Source organism: Micropterus salmoides, unplaced genomic scaffold (genome assembly GCF_014851395.1).
Source record: "Micropterus salmoides isolate LMB-PRFRI ecotype aquatic unplaced genomic scaffold, ASM1485139v1 Ms_hic_scaffold_13, whole genome shotgun sequence".
Classification (NCBI taxonomy): domain Eukaryota; kingdom Metazoa; phylum Chordata; class Actinopteri; order Centrarchiformes; family Centrarchidae; genus Micropterus; species Micropterus salmoides.
Window position 1 is genome coordinate 14,008,074 of NW_024040374.1, and position 26,557 is coordinate 14,034,630.

The following is a 26,557-nucleotide window of genomic DNA, read 5'->3' on the forward strand; positions in this document are numbered from 1 at the left end:
CACACGCAAACATGAAAGCACACATAAATCTTGGTTTTAGACATTTGCAGAAAGCATTTGGACTAAGTAAAGCAGCCGTGTCAGAGGTGATGACTATGTTATGGTTCCCAGTGGACTATAGGCCCCACGTGTCACAGCAGAGAAATAGTCCAAAAGGCCAGGCCACTTTCCTTTCTGCTCGACATTTGCCATAATATGGTATGTAACTTTGATATTGTTGCTTTTAGAACTTGGTTTATAGCTTTCTGCAAGCAACTCATCACAGTTTATGCTTTGATTTTATTTCATTTAGCCAAGATGTCAGCCTGACATTGGTTATGAGCAGAACACAAGGATCCAAAATATTGAGCTCCGTACACTTGACACGTCAGCTCTCTGGCAAGGCACAACGATGAGTTTGGCTGATCATTTAGAATATGTTTACTCAAATATTTTATAGCATAAAGTAAAAATAAACATTTTATGTTTTGTGTCCATCACTATCAAAGTTTAAGAATTAAGACTGAAATGTTCACCTTTAACACTGCAGACAGTGTTATCAGAATTCAGTCAATGGTAAGACTGAAGCAAAATGGGCAGCGGCAAAGCTTCCAGGCATTGCTGTCTCCAACAATAGACTGTAGAAAATTCAATCATCTTTTCAATCTAGGCACAGGGATGTTGCCTGCTTGAATATTGCTGCATGCAATGTAATATTTCATAGGCTGCTGCAGCCATTTATCTTCTCACTCTGCTTATGGCTCATTCACTTGTCAATGAAAGCAAGGTGCACTTTACCTGTGAACTCTCACCAGATGGTTAAAACTATTTAAAAAATGGATGGTGATTCTGTTGTTCTCTGATAATTAGTCATTTTACATACACAATAATCCACTCAGATGTGTCAAAAAAACCTACAGACTCACCACTCAACACTTTGTTGTGTGTTATCGATTATACTTATGGTTTTTGAGGCAATATGAAATTTTTTGTCTTGCTGGAAATACAAAGACAAAAGGTCAATAAAAACAGGGCTGATGGCAGGACAAAATTGATCAAAATAGGATCACTGTGGTTTGGGAAATTACATTTGCCAATGTTTTGTTGTTGTTTTTTTTTTACAAAAACTCTTACTACTGACCATAAATGGCTTGACTAGAAAGTCTACATGGCTGACAGTAGACAATGCAAATGTATCCAGCAGTGCCAGATGTGAACACATAGAAAGCATGTGTATTCAAATGAAATAGGGTGATTCTGGGAAGGAGCATGCAATCCCAGTAAAGAAATTAAATTAATTTAAACAATGGTTTTACAGCCTATACCACATGGTAATTATGCTGTTATTTTGATTGTCACACAAATTGAGAAACCAAAAAACAAACAGCGCTGTATAGGCTTCCCTCGTATCAAGATAGACCACTTGGCAAAATACATTAATGCTGCTATTCTTATAGAAAAAAAAAAAAGTAAAAAGCCCACACCGTCTATGCTCAGAAAATCATTCTAAACCTCTCCTGTATGGGTATCAAAATGGCACCCATTGCATCTTACATGGCCTCATTCTGCTCATGCATTGGACTGGTAGCTTTTCCTCTGGAGTGTAATTAAGATTCACAAGTACTCTAGTAAAGGAAAAGTTGTGTTAAGTTGTATTTAGTGAAAAGTTGCTTGATAACACTTAGGCAAATACATCGAAATTATATATTTTTTTAGCTATTTTGGTCTAATGGGTAATAACGTCATATATTAAAGGAGACCAATTATACTGCTTTTCCAGTCCTATATTGTAGTTCTGTGACTCCTGTATGGCAGCTTTGCGTGATTCATATTTATTTTTCTTATACTGATTCTTCATGTAATTAATTTCAGCCTCTGTCTGAACAAGCTATAGATGCTCCTGCCTCTTTAAGGCTCCCCTCTCAAAGCCCACTGTCTTCTGATTGGCCAAGACCTGAAGCATGTTACCAGGCTGTTGTTGTTGCTGTGCCGAACAGGCAGCATGAGCGTTGCCGTGCCGTTAGTGGGGGAGCACATGACCATATATGGAACACCGGCTCCATCTGGCTCGGTATTACGCAGAACGGAGCTATTGGTAGAAAAAGCAGTTCAAAACAGAGCGTTCAGAAAAGGAGGAAATCTGAGGTTTTTGCTCACAATGATTTCTTATAAATGCTTTAAACTTATTTTTTAAACTTTGGCCATGTTTAACATGAACATACAACATTATAACATTGTAGATAAGTCATAAAATGTGGGAAAGCATAATAGGTCTCCTGTAATATAAGGGTGTATTATTGGATCATATTACAAACAGCTAAACTAAAACTGTGTTTCTGACATAGCACATGAAAGCACATAAGCAGTACCAACATTCACTGCAAGTATTCTGCGTTACACATAGAAATATATCTGGAGACATTTTTAGATGCAGTACTTCCTGGTAAAATTATACTTTCAGTATGTAAAAATACTTTTTCATTTGGCAGACCCGCTCAGTATTAGTGTATGATACAGTATTATCTCTCCTGTCATGTTTCTTCTCAGTGGACCCACCATTCTTTTACTGTGAAGTAGTACTTTAGCCAAAAAGGTAAGCCTATCTTAACTCATAAATGCAAACCAGACAACATACATTTGAATGTGAAAATCTATAAATCCCTTTGGAATGGTCCCATTATGTGGCCTTGTGCTCTGGCCTGCAGGCCAGGGTCCATTCTCCCAGCTGGAGAAAGCTTTTTCTCAGCCCTAATGTTAGTGTCCCCTCATTCCCTGCTTTGGCCCCACTGAACCTACACCCACAGCGAATTATAAAGCCAGCTCTGCATTAGGGTCCTCCAGTTTTCCTCTTAAAAAGCCCAAAATATCTCCAACGACACAGTTCAAAGACTTGAAATATGATCATTTGGAAACAAGTGCGTTCATAAACTGAGGGTGGGTAGAGGGGTTCTATTAAAACATCCATATTTCCTGCTTGTATCCACATCTGCAGTCTACTAATGATATTAACATTTGTTTTTTTACATTGTATACACACTTTGTTTATCAGTTTTCACATTGGATAATACAGCTAACTGAGACAGTGTGTAGTTTCTGTCTAAAAGTGCTCATTTATAAACAGTAATTGCTCAATTGTACAAATGCCCAATGCTCTCCCATGCATGCTGTTCTCCCCGTTATCTGCATTGTTTCTTCCTTCAAAAAAGCTATTTTCTAAATGATGTAATGATTTTGTTGACCCTGTCTTAAGTGGCCATTCACACAGATCTCCTCCGCCCCCTAATGCCTTGCTACAATCCAAGAGAATTCCAATGAGTGGGTTCATTAAGAGTATTTACACTGAGACCCACATAAGCAACCCATTTATTTTATGCTTTTCTGCCACTTCCTCCTTTTTTGTCTGATAGCCAGTGGATTACCTGTCAGCAACTGCTCCTGTTTAGGCAACCGGTTTCCCTGAGAAGGAAGCCAGTTATTGGCTTGACATTTGTATGTACCTTTCTATGGGGTCAAAGGTCAGGGTCAGCAACTCTCACTGCATTTTTGTTTTACCACCTCAGTCACATAAATGCACGGGATGGGGAAAGCTGATAGTGGCATTCGACATGACAGAGTAACGAATAAAAGTCTGAATGTGACCTCTGGAACATGGAGTCATAAACACTTTATGCTTTCTGTACATGTAAGAGAGCCGGGAAAAGGACTGGTGATAATAATGAAGCGTATGCCTTCCACATGAAAGATTTTTTTGTGCTCTTGGGAATAAGCTTGGTCAAGGCCACCTCACACTAACTTGAGTCGTTGTGATGAAATGTGTGCTTCTTGAGTGCTTGACTGCCAGGCAGAATCAGCAGTCTTTGATAAGTTACCCATTTGTAGCCTTCAACAAAGTATGGTCTTAAACCTACTCTCTGTGTGACCCAGTGCAACGCTCAGACTTGAAGTAAAGCATTTATTTTTTCACTGGCAGTGCTGGCTCATAGCATCTCACAAGTGAATAGGTAAAGTTGATAAATATCCTGTGCAGTTGGGTCTCCTTAAAACACAGAGCTTGGATTTTTTTAGAAGTATGGTTAAGAAATGAAACGAACCCATAGGTATTGAGAAAGTGCATTACTCAGACATATAGGTATGAGACACAGCCTGCCATGTAACCCTCTGCAGCCCTGTACTGTAATATCTGCCCATGTATAACTGTATAACCGTGACATAGATTACACTGAGCTCAACACTGGGAAAGCAAGATACAGTAAGAGCAGCTATAGCCACACAACTGAAAAAAAACGTGATTAACAAAGTTTTTGAAGTCAAAAAGTACAGCAGAAACTAGCCAGAATGCTGCTCTGAAACTCCACAAAATGCTGTGTTGCCAACCAAAATGGAATCTGAGGTAATTCATTATATAAAATCAAAAATGTAAACGATACTTAAAATTACTCTGGTGCAAAGGCTGAACAATGACCAGAGGATTTGTTGAAGCCAGTCTCTTTCAGCAATTTGCAAAGGAATCCCAAAAATTAATCCACCAACAAAAAATTTTCCCAGAACAGGAGTAAATAATGAAAGTATACTACATCTCCAGCTATGAACAAACCAGCAGCTAAAGATGCTCTCCCGTGCATTAAATTACTAACCTCAAACTCAAAAGAAAGTTGCGTAGTAGTAGCAATAAAGCAATTGAAAATTTTAAAAAGAAGATAACGTCTTATAACTATGTCTATATTTCTAAGATGTTAAAGAGCAAATTCCTGAATGCTACATACTATTAGAACATTATTCCAATAAAGTTCATCCACTAATAACCATATCTAAAGCAGCGTGGAATACATGATGAATATATCAGGTCCATCCCATTTATATTTCTAACTTAAAGCTGAACAGACACTAGGTCTGTTCATGAATCATTTATATTAAATCTTACTGGTGAGGTACACTGCCTGCTGCAAGTTGCCCCCAGAGAAGCAACTGCTGCTGGGTAATGACCGAGCTGACTTCCTAGGTAGACATGGAGCTGGAGGACAGTAAGAGCTCTCCTTATGTTCCTACAAGCATATGATCAAGGCATGACTTGTATCTGCCAGATGACAGAGAGGTATTAGTTAGCCGAGGCGCGCGCGCGTGTGTGTGTGTGTTCTGAAACAGTGCAAAGTTTTGATGCTGCTTAAGATGAAGCAGCCTCGCTCATGCCCTCTCTCATTTTCTTCTCTTTAGCTTTCTTTCTCCCTTTCTCACTTACTCTGTGCTCTTCTCTCTCTCCCCGTGTTTCTGTTTTGACAGTAAGTCTTGTAATTACTTGGGCAGCAGTCTGTTGGCTGGAGCTTTGCCTGGAGCGCTGCACTAGCCACGGATAACGACAGAGCTTTAGTATTGGGAGCAAACAAAAACATACCAGTGCGCTGGCTAGTCCATCTCAATATAACTAATGTACAAGTCTTTAGTTAAGTTTCTGGGGAGAGAGAAAGATGTGGCAGACCAATATTCAATAATTTAATGTAAATCACTTGCCCCCTTTAATTAACTATCAAGTGTCTGTAACATTTTCTTTAACAAATAGTGGGCCAGTTTTTAGCACAAAACTGCCCTGTTGTAAAGGCATTTCAGAAAGATAAAGAAACAGCAGACAACAGAAAAAAAGAAAAGGAGACAAGCAAAGACAACAGGACTGGATAAAGTATGGTCTTAATGATATTTGAGAAAACTGAAATCAAAAAATGGAATTTGGAAAAAACAAGTTTACGTTAGTAGGAACTTAAAAATATGAACTAACCTTCTTAACTCCAACTAAATCAATTTTTCATGAAGCACAGAATGGGCTCCGGGACAATGTCAGAGCCTCAGAGCTTGGAGAGTCCTTATCCTATTACCTGCCAATCATGTCCCCGCACAACTCGATTACGTACTTTACCTGTGACTTCAACTACCTGCATTGGGAAGTCAAGGTGTCAAAATATTGATTCCATTAATGTCGCACTCAAAATAATGACACCGGCTGAAGAGTTATGGCCCTCCAGATAAAGGACTAATAAGGAAGCAGTAATCAAAGAGTGGCAGTGATGAAGTAGGTGACATTTAAGACTTGTAAAGAAGAAGGCTGCAGATTGGAGTCTACAAGTTCCAAAGGATCCAAACAAAGGAAAGCCCTTAGTGTCTGGATCAGCAGCATTATCCATCTCACTGTATTGATTTACTTCGGTTACAGCTGGCCTTTTAACTGGAAGATGTCACTTGTCATTTCCCGGTTCTAGGATAGTTTCATACAGACAGAAGGAAAAGCAAGGCTAAAAATGAACAAAACCTTAACCGTCTATGATAATAAATGAAAAGATGTCCTGGTCCTTCAAAACAGGACAAAACAACTTAAAAGGAGGAAATATGTCCCCCAAAAAAGAAATCAGCATTAGTAAGTTTGATTCTATTATAGCCTTTATTTCTTGTAATTTTACTTATGTGGCATTTCCATTTTTCTCTTGATAATAGCGTTTCATGCCACAAAATTTAGACTATTTAGTAATTTCAACAGAGATCAAACAAAAAACTGGTGGGTTTATTTGACTGTGGATACTGTGTGCTACAGTTTGCGTATCCAGCTATGTACCCTCTTCATCAATATCACTATCGGCGATGGCGTTAGAACAGCTGAATACCCAATGTCAAGTGGTCAGAAAGTGAATTAAGTTACTAGGATTAAACTATGCCCTCTGCAAAGCCCAAGATAGCACACAACTAATCATTAGATCCAATGCTTTGTGGAGGGTAAAAGTGGATTTCTCAGAAACGATCAGCGAAAGCTTTGTTTAATTGTATTGCAACAATGTGGTACAATATCCAAAATTGGCTAAGGCCACTCAACATTTATTTTTATTATTTATAATTATTAATCATCTACTACTACTACTACTACTACTACTACTACTACTACTACTACTACTACTACTACTACTACTACTACTACTTTAAACTTTTTAAATACATTGCAGAGCCAATTTCTTTTGGAAACAAATATAACCATATTGCTGTGTCTTGTATGTATTATTTGCCTCCATTGAAAAAAAGTAGCATTGAAGTGTGCTCTATTGGAATGGTGTTTGTATCTGCAATACAAAGCTCCATACTTTTACTACCAACTGGTCTAACCGCAACGCTGGAACAAAGTTTTCTATAAATCCTAAGTAAAAGGTGTGCTCTTATCTTGAAGGCATCTGCATGCTAGCCATGTGCGGTGACACTGCCCTTCAAACAAAACTGCAACATATTTAAACATTTACTGGCAGTGGAGGAAAAGGGGGGTTGGAAGCTAAATGCTGCAATAGCTGTTTCATGCCAGAATAGTTTCAGGGCGCCAGCGGCTAAATTGGTTTACAAGTTGATGCATTAGAAAAACACTGATGAAAACATAATCAAAAACACAGGGCTAACTCGGCATGCCAGTGAGGCGACATATAAATCAGAAAAGAGCAGATAAGAGCAGAAAGGAGGTTAGGAGGGTGGATTGCAGACAAATAATAGTCACATTTTTGAGAGACAGTGAATAATGCAGGTCAAACTGCCTGCATGCATATTTTTTATATATATTTATTTATTTATTTATTTTTATTTTTTACTTGTTGTAAAAGACACAGGGCTTACAGGTCAGGAGTGCTCTATTATGATGTCTCAATCTAAGCCTCCAGGCAGGTATTTTATGTAGTTAGTTGTGCATGTAAGTCCAACAGTGTGCATGTACCTCAGAGAGTTAGTGCAGACTTTTGTGCGAGTGAGCAAATGGAAGATAATTTATTCATTGTTCATTTATTAAACATTTTGTATTTCCCACACATTCTTTGCTGAGTTTTTAGCAGCGACATGCTGTGCAACTCAAACCAGTGTTTACTCTGGCAGAATAGACATCTCAGCCACATTTCAGACAATAAAGGAGAGAGTTATTAGTCTTCTGGTATCAAGCAGAGAAGTAGGGCAGACGGCAACATCTTTCAAGATATGACAAGAAAACGTGGAGCTTGTGTAACCCAGAATTACAGAACAAACTTCTACTCAAGTAGTCTTTCCATTAACGGAGTGTGTATTCCACTGTTTGACCCCCCGCTCAAAATAACCTTCTGCGTCCAAAAATTATTTACTCTTTTTAAATATAGCCGGAGACCTCAATTAAGTCTGCTCGCCACCTTTCTGTTGGGGCTAAATGGATTTACTATTTCCAACAAATTGCTTCTCCCGCAGTGCACTGGAGGACCGTCACTGTGAATAGTTGTAAGCTTACCCCCTTTTCTAATGTTTCTGGGAAACTAACAAGCAATCCAGATGCCTCTTTTGGAGATTGAATAGGTTTTTTAAATACTTATCTCAAGCCTAGCTGTTTCTTGGATGTGATAGCCACTTGTGAATGCCCCGTGAGAAAAAGCTAAACCTTTTCCTTTATTTTTAAAACTATTTGTCTGACTCATCGCACCTTATTACAGGCAAATAATTATTTAACTGTTCATCAATGCATATCCAGATTTGAACTAGTTACTCCCTATAACTAACAACATATGTCATTTGTGAGGGCATGGATACATATAATTGAGTTCACATTTCAAATTGTCTCTGTGCCAAGCCCTCAGCCACTGCTACACTGCAGCGTTAGCGGCCGTTACAAGCAAATCCAAGACTACACCAAAAGCATTCTTTTCTCGAACAAAGTCAACTATTCTATTTGCAGCACAGCTTTAGATAAATTATTTGTGGCACTTTATAGAGAAAACATACACATATTACACAGTATGTGGCTTATTTCAAAGAGTACAGGGTCTGAAAATGAAATAGGGTAGTTTACAAGCTAAGGGAATCACGACCACATATTACACATGCTGCAAAAACTCCAGACAGTATAGAGAAAGGAATATGTGTATATTCCTTCCTATTCCATTGTATAGAGGCTATAGTTTCCAATCAAAGGCTACTTTTCAGTCTCTCTTTTATCATCCAAGCACTACACGATGTTTTAGAAGAGCAGATGCACAAAATTTGACTTTGAACACAATCCTATGGATCTTAAAAATTAAGTGAAGAAAAAGGATTGATGTGATGCAGTGCCAACCGAGATTCAAATCATAACTGGTATCTGAAACCCTACTTTTGGAGAATTACGATCAGTACCAGTGAATTCTGAGCAAAATCTGGCTAATTATGCCATAAAGCTACTTTCGTCGCTGCTCTCTGGGCTGCAAGACTTTCACATGATGTTCTAATCGACCAATGATACTTCATCCGCTTTGAAAGCCTCTAAAGCACATCTTTTTCAACATAGTGATGCTAATGGGAAAGTATTTTTCCAGTCATTTTGGGATGTCATCTGACATTGTTTATTTGAACCTCTTACACCAAGGCAACCACATGTATGAGGCATACTTATGTTGGCATAAAATTAAGTACTTCTTGTAAAAACAGTTTACTCATTAAAATAGCCAAAAATGTTTTCTTTAAGTGTACAGCAAATCCCAAATACTGTAAATATGGGCATTTCTGTTGACCAAATTCTTCGGACAAACCACTGACATTTATTCAACACAAAGGTTGAATAAATGGACTATGGAATATCCCTAATAGGATCTAGGTCAAAATAACCAGAGTTCTGCTTTAAATTAATACATAAAAAAAATGTTCATGCCAAGTGGTGAATTAAAGTTATTCAACTGTGATTTTTAGAATCAGCGCTCAAATCACATTTAAATGACAAATGTAACTGTAGCCTAACATTATCTTTGGACCAGATAAATACAGACCATCTCTCTGTGACTTTATAATGTAGACCCTCAATCTACATCGATTGGCTTATTTTTCTTTTTCCTCTCCTTCCCCATCTGCAATTCTGATTCTACCTCTGTGCAGCCAAGTGTGTCTATTCCAATACTTGACAGACCCACTGGACGTGCACAGGTAGCCCCTTCGTGCTGCAGAGAGTGACGGATGGCCAACATACCACAGTGGTCGGGTTGCTCATGTTTAATTCTGACTGCAACCTTTTTCACAGCCAGTCATCCTGCTGCTCAGCTCAGGTCCCAGCTCTGCAGGACCCAGGGGAGCAAGAGAGAGTTGTGGTTCTGAGTAGGGGCCCTCTCTGTCCATCACCTTCAACATTTGCCTCAGCGGAACATTCAATTTATTTTATAGCACCACTCCACTTGATAGCACTGACCTCCCAGATCCCTTGGAGAGTAATGAGATGGCTACGCTGATGTCAGTCTCAGTGTTGACTGTGAGGACCAACCACCCAGTGGGGATCTTCAGGAGAGGGGACCTGTAATAAAAAAATTTTTTTAAAAACACAGAGCAGGTAGGAAAGGGGATTAATTTCGGTTGAGGCGTGCTCTGATTTCAAAGGAAGCTCTTCTCAAACCCCACTGTGGCCGATTGTAGCACTGTCCCTTCACTGATGGGCATGTGTGATTGGTTTGTCACGGATGGGATTCATCATGAAATCTAAATACAAGAAAGGGCTTGCAATGAGGCGGTGAGGGTCTCACATGATGCTCCAGAACTGACTCAAAATGTCATAGCAGGGAGCATGACTGTCAGGAAAGAGGTCGCATTTCAATTTGAAGAGTGCCATGCTGTGGCCTGAACAAGGAAATACATCTTGAATTTGACCAGAAAGCAGCCTTTGTCTGTGGAGGTTTAACAGTGATCATCATGCATTATCATCCAGTGACCCCACAGGCTAGAGTTCCTGTGCTAAAACTGTTAAAACCACATTAAAACCTCTCAACATTTGGAACGTGGATGCTCCATTCATATCCAAATCATGCTGGCAGCCACATCTGCAATAAAGCATCTTTTCTGTCTCCAATGCTCATATCATGGTCTTCATTATGACTGTCCGATGAGGAATTACGGAACATTTGAAGAGCTAAAACTAAACTCTCACAATTTAAAGCAGAACATTCGCTCACTAAGATTTAACAGCAAATTATAGCAACTTTTAAAAATAAAATTTGGTTGTCAGAGACATTGGTGGACAGTTTGCCATCTGCTTTTGTTAAGAGAAATTGAATGATGAAATTTAGGAAATAATATTTTTTTCCCAAAGGATACACAACAATTCAAAGGCCTGGTTTCTCTTTAACTCCACCTACAAGGCCCAGACTACAAATACACTACTACTACATTTGGCAGAAGGCCTCATATGGCCCATCAACACAGGAAACTTCGGTTAAAAGGATGTCTTAACTTCACTGGGTCGGTATCAAACTCCATCCGTCTGAATCCACAAAATGGGCAATGCATGGTACACCCCAGACGGAGCACCGGTCTATCACAGAACTCAACATCAAACAGAATAACCATAAATAAACGTAGATGTGCAAAGTTACAAAATTCTGTACTATGATTTCCTACATAAAATAACTAAAACAAAGAATCTGGCAACAGTTCTGCTGTTTCCATTAGGTATGAATTAAAAGTGAAAACATATTTCTTTAATGCTGTCAGGTATTTTTTTATTATTTGTTGTTGACAGCACTTGGAAAGCTAACTCAGCTCTCCCCTCCAAGGACAGTGAGTGGGGATCAGGCCAGTTTAATGACATCACCCGAAACTGTCACTGACATCATATATTGAAAATAAATAAAACAAAGCTCTCCAGAATCATTCACAAAGACTTGTATTAGTAAAAAAAAATGATTTTTGGTGAAATCTTTTTCATTACATGTCCTACATACAAACACACTCATATCACTGCAGAAAGATATAAACTCAGTCATTTAATATGTTGAGAGACACATATTACAAGTCTCTCTTTCCACTCCTCTTTCTCCCACACACCCACAGCCTAAGTCCTTCCTGTCCCACTGATTAACTCAAACATTAATCAGACCTTCAGGTGATTGCTATAAACAGTACTAGTCCATGTGGCCTTGGTGTCAACACATTTCCCTGTGTTTATGTGAAAGGATGCCCGTGCGTCTCTCTGCACCACCTGCTAATTAGCATCTCACCAGCACACCACAGCACAACCTAATTCCACCAGGAGGAAGGCGAGGAGGGAAATTTTGGAGGCAGAGAGAGACTAGGTGCTTAGTGTGAGAGAAACTTGGGCCCAGAAAGAGGGGAAGTGAAAAGGAAACTGGAGAGAGGAAATTAAGGCAGTGACAGAGAAAGTAACAGAGTTTTGCAAGAGGAAGTGGCTGAGAGGGTGGAAGACGGAGGGGGAAGAGAAATTTGGCAGAGCCAGGACTCCTTGAAGATGAGAAACTGAGAGCATGACAGCCAGGGAGGGTGAGGACAGCTGCATCTTTTTGATGGCAGAGGCTAACGTTTGGGTCCTGTCTATCTTGAATGAATACCGTGCATTTTCCTCCTGTGAATTTCTAAATAACACTTTCCCTCTTTGACAGCCTCTGGAGAGAAAGGTAGCCTTCCCCAGGGTTAGTATAAGAGAGTGACAGTTGAGTGTTTTTTTGTTGGGTTTTTTTTGGAAGAAAGAAAAAAAATTAAATGACAAACTCAGTTGGACTGTTGAATCTCAATGATTCTCCTTGGCTCTCTCAAACGTAACGTCTTGACAGCACTGAGCCCTCAGCACAGTCCCAGGCAGTCCTTCAGGCTTACTGCACAGGAATGCAGAGCAGAAGGGCTGATGCCGTTATAAATAACTCATCCTCTCCTACACTTGTTGCAATTAAACACCATTTGAAGTCTACGCTCAAGAGCCGGCAGAATTACCTTCTTTTATCAACGTGATATAGTTTGGGTTCAAAGCCCCCTGCTCACAGCTTCCACAGATGTAGCCTGTGATGCAGCATTTCTCCTGATTGTGTGCAGCACGGGCCAGAGCCCGCATGATAAGGATCATGCTCATTGAGACAATTTAATGCTATTTCTTGGGAATTTCTCTCCTCAGATTGATCCCTTTGAACTGGTTAAATTAGCACGGAAACACTATTTTCCACTCCATTCCCCAAAATAAATGAATAAATACATACAACTTGCTCTGTCTGACGATGGATAAAAGCACCATATGGAGGTCTGGAAAAGTATCTCCAGGGAAGAGTGGGAGAAAACCTCCAAATAAGGACTTGGTATAATGAATCAAAGGGGAGAACAGTGTTTTCATTATTCATGATTTGATGACTGAGAAACACTGATCACCATAATCTGCACTAGTGTTGTTTTCCTTTTAACAGATACCATCATTGTATCATTTTAACAAGAAGCAGCAACATTGTAGGGGGGTGCGGGCAATCTGTGCTCTTTGTTATCACGCCCAGTATATAACAGAGGTGGTCTGGGTGCGTTAACAAAATGTCTGCTGGACTGCTGCGAGGGCTCTGATTTATGGAGACATGCTAATATTATTCCTCACCTTCCAGCGCTTCTCCTGTGCTGCCCACCCTTATTATTAGATTAGTTCCTTTCTTTTCCCTAAAAACACATTGGAGACGGCATCTGGAAGCCATAGCTGTGGCTACCAGGAGCTTTAAAAACCAGGGCAGGGACTGTAGCAGGGGTATTGTAACTTAAGGGAATTTATGTGGCTGGTAGGACAGGAAGTTGCCACTGTGGGCAAACCTGAGAACTCAGCTTTTTTTTTTGGACGGGGGGCGGGGGGGTTGGGCAGATTTTTTTCACCAGAAAGATTTTACACATTCTTGATAAATTTTCTACCTATCACACAAAGAAAGTAACAGTAACAGAAAAAAATATTAGATTGGAAACGTCATCAGACAGTTTTTGTGTGACCCTTCAATTTGCAATACAGTTGGTGATTACTTCTGATTAGATTGAAAAGCAGCCAGTGTATGAGCAGCAACAGATAAATAGAATAAAACCTAAATTGTAAGCCTAGTCCCAATTAGACACCTGTCCCTTTTACTGGCCCGGTGTGGCTACACATTTTGACAAATAAACGCAGGTCTCAATTAGAAGCCTGGTCTGGTTTTCATAGAATTTCTCTGGATGTATAAAGGCCTTTTCACACTGGCGTGTTCCTGTGAAACTGTCGCGGCCGTGCTCATCTCACGCACACGCCCGCCCCTGCCAAAGTTGAATTGACTTGAACTTTTTGTACGTGACGAGCAGCACAAAAAGAAGATGAAATGTATAACTGAACAGTTTTCGGGACATTAAAGGAGGGCGTTTGAATGACTAGATTTATCAGCTATATGAATAATATATATAATAATATCAACTTAACGTTACTTATAGTTTTACTTTAAGCTAGGCTATGAAGGAATACAGTAGCGCACAGAAGCCGTTGCCGTGGTTACTATCTAGCCTTCCGTTTACTCACGGAGCACTTATCTTCGTGTCTGTTCACATGGGAAGCGCAGAGCAACCCCGCAGGGTCAGGCGACTACGTAGGCGGTGTGTCACTTCCCGTGTGAAAAGACCTTAAAACCTCTTGAAGCCCTCTTGAACTACTAACGTGCATACCAATATAAATGTCAATATGGACATGTTACACATCATTACATCGGTTAGATTCTCCACAATACAATCTTTTAGTTCATTTTAAGGAATCACTTAGCACCAAAGAATTATTCATACAGATTTACCTGCATGGTAAAGGAATTTAAGGCCTTTCCCATATAGATGCCTGTCCCAAATACAGGCAGGGTGAGTACAATGATTTAAGCAAATAAAAGCCTGAGCTATTAGTTGAAGTTCTACGGTGCTTGTCTTACACATACTTTCCCTAACAAAGCTCTTAAAGCCACAGTGTAAACACACCGGGAACTCCATCCCCTGAGTTATGCTAATTACAGATAAGGCAGGAGTGGTTCATAGGTAATACCAGATGGATAAGATGGTTGTAGATAAAAGAAATACATTTTCTTGGTCCTTACACAACTTGAATAGCAGTTAAGTAGGTTTAAATTGGTTGGCTGAAATTCGAAGGGGGAATAGTGGAAAAGAACATGTTCCCATATAGCCATGGAGTTTATAAATGGGCCTACTGGATGATGTAATAATATTTAAGCTGTTTACTTGCTCGGCTTTGCTTCAATAAACTTAACTGTCATTAGTTCTTGAACAGAGGCAACTGCAGAAACACAGCTGTAATGAGGCTAAGAGGAGGAAAGCCAACAAGTGAAGTTTTCAGCCCTTTAAAATTTGAAAAGAACTTGAGTCCAGACTGTAAGAAAAGTGCTCCACCTCGATCAAAGTGGTGAGATAAGCAGGGCAGATTAATACTTAAGGGAGCAGGGCTTAATATACTACAACCATGAACAAGTCGATCTCCCACGCACAACAATCTCTGAAGTATTTTGCTCACTAATGGAGTGTTTTGAATGAGCGCAGGGGAAAAAAAAAAAATGAGTTGGGCTTAGCGTGTCAAATTACCCACACCCTTCTTTTGTTTCACCTCAAAACCGACAGCATCAAAGATGTCTGAGACTAAGTGCCAGAAAAACGCCTCTGGATTGTGCAGTGAAGGCAAGATCTGTTCAGAATTTGCAACTAGACCAAAGATGATCCGTAAGATAGTGAAAGTTAGCATACTGAGACTGTCCAACAGTCACTCAAATGTAAATTACTTTTGATCAGCTGTAAGCGGACATGCGGTACAGCTGTATGTACATGCTTAAACAAAATCCCTTGAATTCTGTTATTTAGAGATTAGAGGAAGGCAGCAAATTTTTAAACACAAGTGAGAATCTGCAGTTTTCAGACCAAATCTCTACACAGTATGCTCTATATCAGAATCAGAGAAGTGTGTGTGTCTATCAACAGTGTGTGTCACTATTTTGGTTTCTTCTGTAGCTGTTACTTTTACTTCTTCCAGGCCTGAATCATTATACGCACTACATGGCTGATTCCTTCATTCCTTTTGACCTATACTGTTGTATTTTTCAGTATATTTTGTTATCCAGCTTCCAGTAGAGGAAGCAAACAAAAAGTTTTCCAGAGATTCTTTTTCAGGAAGTTTGTCATGACAGAACATGGATGGTGGGTCAGCCACAAAAACAATCTCTCAGCCTCCCCTGAGACAGGAACCTTTCTTTCGCCTCCTCCTTCCTCCGTTCTCCTCTGTTGTTCCATTAATTCAGACTGCCAGGATGGCAAATGAATGCGTAAAATGAGAAAATAACCATTTATTGATGTGCTGCTCCTGTTGGATTCTCTCCAGACAATAACTGAACACTGAAGACGTTCACGACTGGGCGATTTGGTTCTGAAGGTGCGTCATTAAATGGCTTGTTTTTTGATATGTGTACATTCTTCTTGGTTTTTACCAGTTTGCAGAACAACAGACATGCTCAGAGAAGTCTTAATAATGAAAATAATTTGCATAAAAATGTGATAATGTTGCAGCTACATAAAAACAAACACTTCAAAAAGGCCATTCTTTTTTACAAGATTATGTATACTGCTTTTGCCATGTATGAGAACAATGAAAGCTGAGCATGACATGAAATAGAAACAAAAGCATGCAAATATTACTAAACATTAATGAAAATTTCTATCTACCCATAGTTGTTCTGGCATTTTCAACAATAGTAACAAAGCAGTTGTCCAGTTTTTCCTTAGTTGATTGCAGTGTTTGAAGTCAACACTGAAAACAGGCGAAATTTAATTACACAAGTTTTCATTTAAACTAAATAAAACTTTGATACACTTGCTAGGTGAAACAATTTCCAGCATGTTTGTGGAATTAGAAATAGCATGACAGCTAATCATTGGCTTTGCTTTGTAATTCCCTCTTGAATGGTAATTGCGTTATAAAAAAAGACGATACTGGGTTTCCTCCAATTGCATGGTTAGCATCACCGGTGTGTGCTGAGCCAAATGGACTGTGGGATTGATGGTCAGGAAATGAACACACATGCTGAAATCAACCGGCAGTCACCGCTCTCCCACGATTAAAGCTATTCAGTTTCTCTTTTGGAGCGGCGCCGGAGAAGTGCCGGGGACTGTCTGCCTGTGTATGTTGAGCTACTGCAGACTGTACTCATGTTTGTGTGTAAGATGTGTGTATAACTACATATGTGCACTGTGCAACTGTACAAGATAACATGAGCAGGCTTGTTAGTCCTGTACATGGTCATACCTGCTCTGTGCAGGTATAAACCCATGATTCTTCTTAACCCTAACCAAGTAGTACTTGTGCCTACACCTAACCAAACCTTAACTGTACTGTAGATCAGTCAGTTTTGGAGGGCCTAAACAAACAACTGTTTTCCTCCTGATAGTGACAGCAGATCAGACAACACAACAATTTTAAGGCAATTACATTCAATATTTTCTTGTTTGGTTTGAGGGACTTGTTGACAGTAGCTGATGAATTATACTAGTACAAACAAACAAATCAAAAACTGCTTTTCTGGCTTATAATCATAAAGTGAAGATGGATGACAAAGACGAGATACAAGCAAGGAGCTAATTATTTTTGAAGCCCAGCACTCCACTGATTTACAAATGCTGTTTAATCCCGGGTCATCATCCAGATCTAGTTCACTGAGCTAACCAACCAGTTTCAAACAAGCATATATTTACGGATCTTCCAAAACCACAAATGCCATGGTCATGAGTTATAATTTTATAATTTGTCAAGTTTAATATTTGACGTTTATAATGGATAGTCATCTCTGCTCACTGAGGCTTAATTTAGGTCTGCCTCCAACAAAATCATTCAAGTTCCATAATATGGCTAAGCAGAACATGGTTTTTTAGAGGGTTTGCTCCTCCTCAGGAATGTCCATCTTTAATTCAAGCAGGAACTGCCCAGTACAACTGTAGTTAGCCCCCAGACCTGATCATGTGCCTTGCTAAAGAGTTGCTGAGGGAAAGTGAAGTTACACTGATTTATCCCCCCAAGTTTATTTGAAAATACAGCCACAAACCTGCTTTTCTAATTTTGAAAAATCCACTATAAAAAATAAATTAGTCTGTAGGACTGAAATCTCTTACTCCCACAAAGTGTTATCTCATTCAACACTAGCACATCTATGTTCTCCTTTAACAAGTAGTCTGGAGCAGATCTGAGAAGTGAATGTTACATGTACCGGAAAACCGTGACAGAGCTCCGAAGTCTTGAGTTACTTGTGGTCCAGCTGTAATTTCTCTGCAGGCCTGGGAGGCATTGTTGTTTTATTTTAGTTGGAAATGTGGCTATGGAGCTGGAGCTTTAATAAAATTAACCACAGTTGGAGTAGCGCATCATTACAGGGGTAAGAGACTGAGAGAGAGGGGAGTGAAGAAAGAGAGAAAAAAAAAGGAAAGAGAAAAGGATGGGATACAGGAGGTTTATATTTTATGGGTATCTTTAATTTGCTATATCATGCCTCAAACCTGCCTCAGGAAACACACTCTGGCCTGAACAACACACTCCAACTGTACTTTGACTTCATCTCATCCCCTCCCTTCACATCTCTTTCTTTTCCTTACTTTCACCGCATCTTCCCTCCTTCCTTTCAGTTTCCTCTTTCACTCACCCATGAGACCTAGTGGTGATTTTTAGAGGGAGCGGCGGACTTCAGGTCTGTTTACAGGCAAGATCTCAGGAAGTCAACATCAGATAAGCAGATTCCTTGGATACAAAAGACGAGCAGATACATTTCCAGTAAGACGCCTCCACAAAGGATACGGGGCTAAATAATATTACCCAGGGAAGGATACAAGTTGAGAGTTTAAGGGTGAATGTACATGAATGTGTGTGTGTCTGTCTGAAATTCAGCACTGTTTCCAAGATGACAACATCTTTGGAAATTGTCTTCATCACCCTTCTAGCGAGAAACCCAAAGACAAGCTGCCATTAACAAAAACTTAACCTTCTTGCCTCCCTGCATTTGATTTTTTCTATCTATTCCAAATTACCTAATTGTCCCTTTACGCTCTTGATCATGACACCAGCTTTTGGCCAGATTCTCATCTGGCCATAGACACCAGCTCTCCTCTCTCCACCTCCTCCTTTGTGCTGCATTGCACAAACACAATAGAATGTAGTCTAAATGGATACCAGGTGTTTCCTCACAGTGCAGCTCTCATCCTTTTCAGCTTTACTGTAAAGACAGGGAGGGAAGAGCCTGGCACAAACGTGTGTACAGTGTCTTGTGACAGCCTACGTTTACCTACCAAGCTGCCTCCTTAATTTAAAAGGAATAGTTGGACATTTCAGGTAAAATATACTCATTCAGTTCCTAGTTGAGAGTTAGATGAGAAGTTTGATACCACTCTCATGTCTGTATGGCAAATATGAATTTATAGCCAGCAGCTGATTAGCTTAGCTTAGCACAAAGACTTCAAATAAGGGGAACCAGCCACAAGAACTATAAAAGAACTAAAGTATAAGAATGAACATTTGCAGTTTTACAGGGTTACGTACAGGACTATTTCTTGGCTCTGAGCAGTTGCCAGGCAACCAGCAGAAATTGCAGGAAGTTACTGATTCCAGCCAAGAAATAGTCTGGCACATAACCACCTGTAAAACGCCACATTAAAAACTTTACTTTTTGTAAAATGAAACCAACAAGATAAAGTGTGTTAATTAATGATCTTTAGAGGGGCTGGTAGGAGGATTTTCTTACGGTTGGACAGAGCCAGGCTAGCTGTGCTAGCTGAAGCTTCATATTTAATATGATAGTGGTAATGATCTTCTTCAACACATAGTGAAACACTGTTTTTCCTAAAATGTCAAACTGATAATTTAATCAAGAACATAATGCTTTTTGAGGTATATTTCTGCATATAGGTTTTGCAGCAAGATTAAATAGTGCATGGTATTCTGAGTACTAAATATCCATTTTTTGCCTGTCCATACACTGACTTTGGCTCTCTGGTTTTCTGCGAATCAGCTAGCTGGCCCTACTGACTTAAACAAGCTGTCACTTACATTGAAGAGTGTGGTCTGTAAAATCCTAGCCAACACAAAAGACATGGAGGGGCCAAGCTTCTGTCCCAAATGAAAGCTTGGATGGGTAGAGATTCACAGCCATAGCAAATGGTGTGGAACTCAAAATTTTTTTTTGAAGTTTATTAAAAACACAAAAGAAACGTGTTCAGATGCCTGTTTATATTCTGACACCATTACTACCTGCCTATTTAAGACAAAGTGGGCTCAACCGAGGGAAAATCACTGGCTCAGTGCAAGTCAATAAAACAAAGCTGATTGCATTGTTTAGACTCAGCCACAGGGTCACATCTCACCAGCACTGGGCAATGGAGAGAGAGAGAGAGAGAGAGAGAGAGAGAGAGAGAGCGCAAGACAGAACCTGCACATCGGTGATGATTTCCAATTTGGTAGCAAGTGGCGGAGAGCTGCTATAATGAGGTGTCTTATACCTGCCATTTCATGTCCTCCTTTTATCCCTTCTTCCCTGTTTCTCCGTGTCTGCCTTTCAAAGTAAAACAGCATGCTTCATTTCATGAGCACTGCTTTCTTTTCCATCTCATTTGGTGGTTTTATTTGATTTATCTTATTTGATGACTTTAAAGTCAAAATCAGAATCATTCAAACCAGCAAGCTGACACATAACAATCCTGATGATGACAGTAAGGGTGACCTTCACAGAAATGACCATGACACATCTGTAGATTGTTATTGATTTCATTTTGTAATAGTTTTCATTAATTTAGTGTCATCCTGCTCTATTGGAAATTTATATATATATATATATATATATATATATATATATATATATATATATATATATATATATATATATATATATATATATATATATATATATATGTATGTGTATATATAATGTGTGTGTGTGTGTGTGTGTGTGTATATGTATATATATATATATATTATATACACAGACAGACAGACAGACAGACAGACACACACACACACACACATATATATATATATATATACATACATACACACTATGTCAGTGGTGCAGTCCTGCATAGTGCATTGCTTGATTAAAATCAAAGTGATTTGCATGGTGGTCTCAAGGAATTCAAACAGCTTGGGAGATACATCTGTCAACTCTTGAAGAAACTCAACTCAACTCCAAGATGAATCACATTCAAGTATGCGTTTGGCCCACCAAAAACAACACACTGAACTCTCTCTCCTGTCAGTTAAAACCTGCAACTAAAAGACTTTCAACGTGGGGCAATTTGGTGCATTTTGCATTGTTTCCTTTTTCTGTAACACCACACCACACTTATAAATGTATTGATGGTTCAACATTATTACATTATTATTCCTCCTATTCCTATTTTCCAACCCTGCACTTTGTCCCAGCCCAGCGTTCTGTTTCAACCTGAAATGCGAAGAAATGTTTTTCCCTTGTGACCATATTTTCTCAGTCTCTGCACAGTGAAGGACTGATGAGCCGCAGAGTAATCCTTCTCCAGAGGGTCGCAGTCTCATTCAGACTTATCATCACTTTGTTAGCCACTGCGTGGGGGAGATTTGTGTGGTGAGACAACCAGCCGTTTCCTGCTGTGTTGTCCCTTATCTCCATCTTCATCTTCTCGCATAACTGTCCTCTCTAATACATACTGCCTTTCTATATTCTTGTACTCCCTGATTTTTTATCTTGCACCTTATCAAAGTTTGCATGACTACATGTAATATGGGTCTTTTTCCGATTCAGCTGAACATTTTCCTCCTCACAGTTTAACAAAATACCTACTTTGTAATAGAGAGGGTTATCTAGCGTAGTGTACCTTACTTCCCTCACGTTTTTTTTCCCCTCTTGTGGAATTATAAAGGCTTCCAGCTAAATAAATACAAGCTAATTAATGTGCACCTTTCCCTTCACAGGAGGGAAAACTGGTCCGCCACACTTGATTTGTGAGCTGTTCCATTTTAGGTAATGAAGAGGAAAGCTTCACAGTTAGCGTGGCTGATTAAACTTAAAAAATAGTTATGAATGCTCCTTTAACCTTTTAAGTCATATTCCATTATCAGACGGCTGGCAGATCCAGACCTACACCCACTTTTGTGCACGCACACACACACCCTGGCATGCTTTGCAACGTAGACTTATATTATACCACTATACAGACAGATATGAATCAAAAGCCTACAGAAACTCAACAGGGAACATGAATATAATGTTTAATATGCATGTCTTATTAGTTTCCTTATTAGACTTTTTTGGTGAGAAGCTTTGTTCAAAACATTGACATTGAAGGGCAACAGCACACAGAAAATGGCTGAACCATAGACAGTGTTTATCGGCAGACAGCAGGCCCACAGTCTGCTGTCTGTCTATCTTTGCAAGCTCTTGCTATGTGTATACCTTTGCAAAGATGTCTGTGTGTGTTTCTTATACACTGAGGTTTTTGAGGCGAGATCGTGGCCCAGATAAATGGCTTCTATAAATCCAAAGGCCCAGCAGGACTGGCTAAGAGATGCCTGTTAGCCATTTCCTGAATAACAAGTTTTATTTCAAAATATTATGCCAAATGTGGGACTTTAGATTGATTAGTATCAGGAAAACAGACATTTTCTCATGTCCCAGTAGGGTTTTTTTTTTTCTGACGTCCGAAGTTAATGCTTGAGTTGAGTTTATTTCTCTCACATACGCAGCTCCTTTGCTCTTATAGCTTTAGGTTGCAGTGTTATTAACTGCATATCAGACTTCCCAGTAATATCCCAATAAATCAAAACAAATTAGGTTGAAAATAAAGATTCTAACAATCTTGATGGACCACAAAATAATTTCCTATGTACTGATTACACAATATGATCAATTTAATTAGTTTTTTTCAAATTGAGGAACACTTTTGCCTTTGGATTCTGACAGAGTTTTCTGACTATTACAATGCATCATTTAGTCATAATATACAATGTTCAAAAAAGCTAACCCAGGTTTGGCTGACCTTTCTATTCCACAACACTTAACATGTGTGCTTGAGACTCTCCCACCACTTGAAACCTTCCACAGCTCAGTAAAAACTCAAAATGTGGTCCGGAGGCAGTTATCAGAGTTCCCAGAGCAGATATTCCGTTCTTGCGGAGAAACCCAAGTTAAGTTCCCCTCTCTGGGGTGCAGTGTCTCAAAACGTGTATACAGACACTGTTCCCCTGATGGCTAATGTGTTAACTTTTACCCCAAGCAACAGGGTCCTGGTCTCAATCAAAACTGAGCCAGTCCAGAGACAGGTTTGGATCAAGCTCTGTCTTTTTCAGAATTTGAGGGCAGCCAAGGATAAAGGGGCCTAAGGTGGTATGGTGTGGAAATATATGGATGTGTGTATCCCGAGCCCCTGCAGAGGGAACAAGCTAAACAATTCCTTTCGTGTCTTGGTATGATATGCTATGGAAAAGGTGGGTGGATAAAGTCTCTCTTCCACTAATGTGTGCTAAAGTCAAGACCACAGACAGACTGTACAGTATGTCCTGTTTGTGGGGTAGGGGTTGTTGGTGGTTGGCGACTGAAGCGAATGAGTGTGTTGGAGGGAATGCTTCCCAGGGATTAGATCAATCCCTAAGTCTCGTTAGGAAGCTGAACAAAGCCCAAACCAAATAAAGACTTCAACATTAGTTATATTAGAGCTTCTGGTTTTCCTGCTTTGAAATCCACTGTGATTGTAAAGCCAAGAGTAGAGAAGCATCTTCCTCAAGGACACTGAGAGGTCAAATGTCTGCTGCTAAATGAGCATGAATACCATTAAAGTAATATCAACATAATATTGTCAAGCGGTTACTTGATTCTATATGTGAATATGTGCAGGAATTGACAAACATGGGCCAAACTTTTATCTGCTTTCTAATATGTTGGTAATTAGTCCTGGTTTTGCAGGCATGTTTAGATACCTTTTCTGTACTCCTACCTCAGACTGACTCTATTCTCACATCCAATTCTTGTCTTTCTTCCTTTGTGGTCATCAAAGAGGTTAGCTAATCTCTAGTCCGTTTCAAGTATGCACAGTATTCTTATATTCACCTTCCCATCGAACCTGCAAATTCTCTCCAAGAAACTCAGAAAGACATCAGTCCACCAGGGAGAAAGCCTTTGAAATGCATGCTTTGGTTGTGTCTTCTGTGAGACAGCTTGCATAAATAACCACACACAGGTCCTCATGAATGTATGAGACACCAGATACCTCGGCTGAGCCACTAATGGGCCTCGTAGTGTATTCTGGCCCTCCGCATTTTAACTGGTTTCTGTCCTGTGATATGCTAACAGTCACTGTGAAATATGTACTCTTGCTCCAAAGGATGACACCTAGCCTTTCGTTATTTTTACAGCCCTCATTTAGATTTTTTGCTCTGGTAAGTAACACTGCTGTCATATTTAAACCCTCCCTGCGTTTGTCAAGCCTTTGCGGGGGCAAGATCCTGGAAGGCTTGCATTTAGATTTATTTATGAGTAAAGCTAAGGCTCATATTGAACCTGAGTTCAAGTTCCTTTCTTTGACCTACTTTAAAGAAACCTAACCTTGGATTTTTAGTAGAAAACCATGAGGATAAGTGAATGCTTTATTGTTTGTTCCTGTGGAATACCTTAATAGATATTTCATCTGGCTTTTGACCTTTGAGGATGACACTTGGAGGAAATCATTTGTTAGTGTTTTAACGGTATACATTATATGTATGTGATAACCTGTAAATTGATGCTTGCTTTTTTTAAATCTCTGTACAGCACTTTGTGCAACTTCGTGATTGCTGCTAAAGTGCTCTATAAATACATTTTGATTGATTGATTGATATTCCTGATGCCCTTTTCCCTATGCTATGCACCATAGCAACACATAAATTGGATGCGAAGAAAATGGTTATAGTTTGTTTTATTTTGTTGTCGTGAGATATTGCATGATTTAGCCTTGAGCTATTCTGTAAGCTGTGTTTACCATCTAAGGTATTTGTGAACCATACTGGATGTGATGGTGATTGAGGCCTTTGCCTATAGTTTTGCCTCATTTCTGAAGTGGATCTGTTTCTCTGTGTTTCCACTTTACCTAAAAAAAATAATAATAAAAAAAGTAATCTGGGTTAACCACTGGGTGTTAACTTGGGTTGTTATGCTCATGCCCCTACAATGCAATGGTGGTTTTTAGTGAGTGGCTGTGATGCATACAATGTGTGTCATGCACGGTTGCTACCAAACAAACAAACCACGAAATGTCTTTAGGGTAGTTAAGTGTTTTCTCTCTTATTTACTGATTACTGACTCTAATTCTTTGTCCTGTGAGCACAAAGAAAATACAGGATGGCATTATTCTCTCCAATATTTGCTTAACAATTCTCTATCATGCACATCCCACAGGAAACTATGATTTTACCGATATGGTCTATTTCTTTTCTCTCCCCCATTTGTGAAATAGCAATTCACATTGTTGCAGTTATTAACCTATTTCTATTTACCTCTGAAAAACTCCAAGGAAATGGAAACAGAGTAGTTAGCACTGCGGGGAGTCACTTCAGTTTTCATCTGTGATCATTTCCTTCAGTGAAAATAGCAGTGATGTGTGACGTGTTAATTGGCCACTAGTCCAGGGTCTCTCCACAGGCATCTGAATGGTTGCACACTGTAGGACCTCTATATGGGAAAACAAATGAAAGGATAGAAGGGCTCCGCACAGCCTGATGAACTAGAATAAATCAAGGGAGATGAAGTCATCCTTGCCCGATGTCCAAATAAAACAGAACAGCTGAGAGAGCAATGATCCATTAGGTCTCACTTAACCACCCACCAGTGTGTCTGATGCACATGAGGACGCGCATATGCCCATGCAGGCCACTATGTGCTGTGATGGTCGGCTAACTTCCTAAGGAGTGATGAAAGGGTCTAAGATTGAAGGTCTTGATAAGTGACGGACAAGTTACCAGTGATCAGAGAAGAATTTTCATCACTCTACAGTTTTACAAATGGCTGGTCTCATCTCAAAGACCCCAAAACCCCACTTTCAACTCATAGGGTTTTACAGTATGCTTCTAAATACTACTTTTAAGGAAAGTTTAACTAAAGCATACAAAAGCCAGGCAATATAGCTTACAAACCACTGACTCCAACCCAGCCCAATATCACAGACACCATATAAAAAAGCCTGCTGATGATGAAATTGTTCTTTTTGGGGAGAAAAAGGAAGGATCAAAATACACAGAGACCAAGCTCTGTGTTTTGTCAAAGTTCTCAGTTTGTAATAACACCTGGCAAGCACTGAACAAATCCCAAGGATACCACAAAGATGAGCTGTCCCTTGAAGGTAAGGCTCCGTTCCATGTAAAACATGTCTAAATAAAAGGAGCGCTGCCCCACACCTGACCATCAGAGGGAAACTACATATGTTTCCATTACAGAAATGCTCCCCAAGACTGTCATTTGTGAAGCTGCACGTGTACCTTACTCCAAAACAAACCTCTAGCATATGGGAGCAGTTAAGTTCCATCCCCAAGCATTGATTACTATTTTCAGGGTATCAGTAGACAAAAGCTGACGCCATGCCTGTGACACCCACTTGTTAAGTTGTGTACTTTAGATTTAGCATTCTATAAGAACCCTTAAACTTAGGTTTGAAAGGTTAAATAGTGTTCAATTTAAGGAAGTGTAGGCCTACATAGAGGAGCGAAAAACCTGTTTTGTTTCTTCTCTATCAGCATTTTATGCCTACAATCATAATAAGCCAGACCAGCCAGAGAGTTTCAGAGTTTTGTTTTTTTATGAGACTACCTGCTGTTACTGGCTGA

The 26,557-nt window shown here is 39.5% G+C and overlaps 1 long non-coding RNA gene across 2 annotated transcripts in view; it reads right to left on the bottom strand.

Moving 5' to 3' along the window:
• LOC119900579 overlaps positions 1–26,557 on the bottom strand; it is a 114,127-nt gene that overhangs the window by 58,718 nt on the left and 28,852 nt on the right. The window contains exons 2-3 of one of the 2 annotated variants that reach the window (XR_005444079.1): positions 10,154–10,255; positions 9,938–10,022 (exon numbers count right to left, since the gene is read on the bottom strand). This is a non-coding gene — a long non-coding RNA (uncharacterized LOC119900579). Of the gene's footprint in view, positions 1–9,296; positions 10,023–10,153; positions 10,256–26,557 lie in introns of those variants that run through there. The other variant, XR_005444078.1, reaches the window with a different exon arrangement.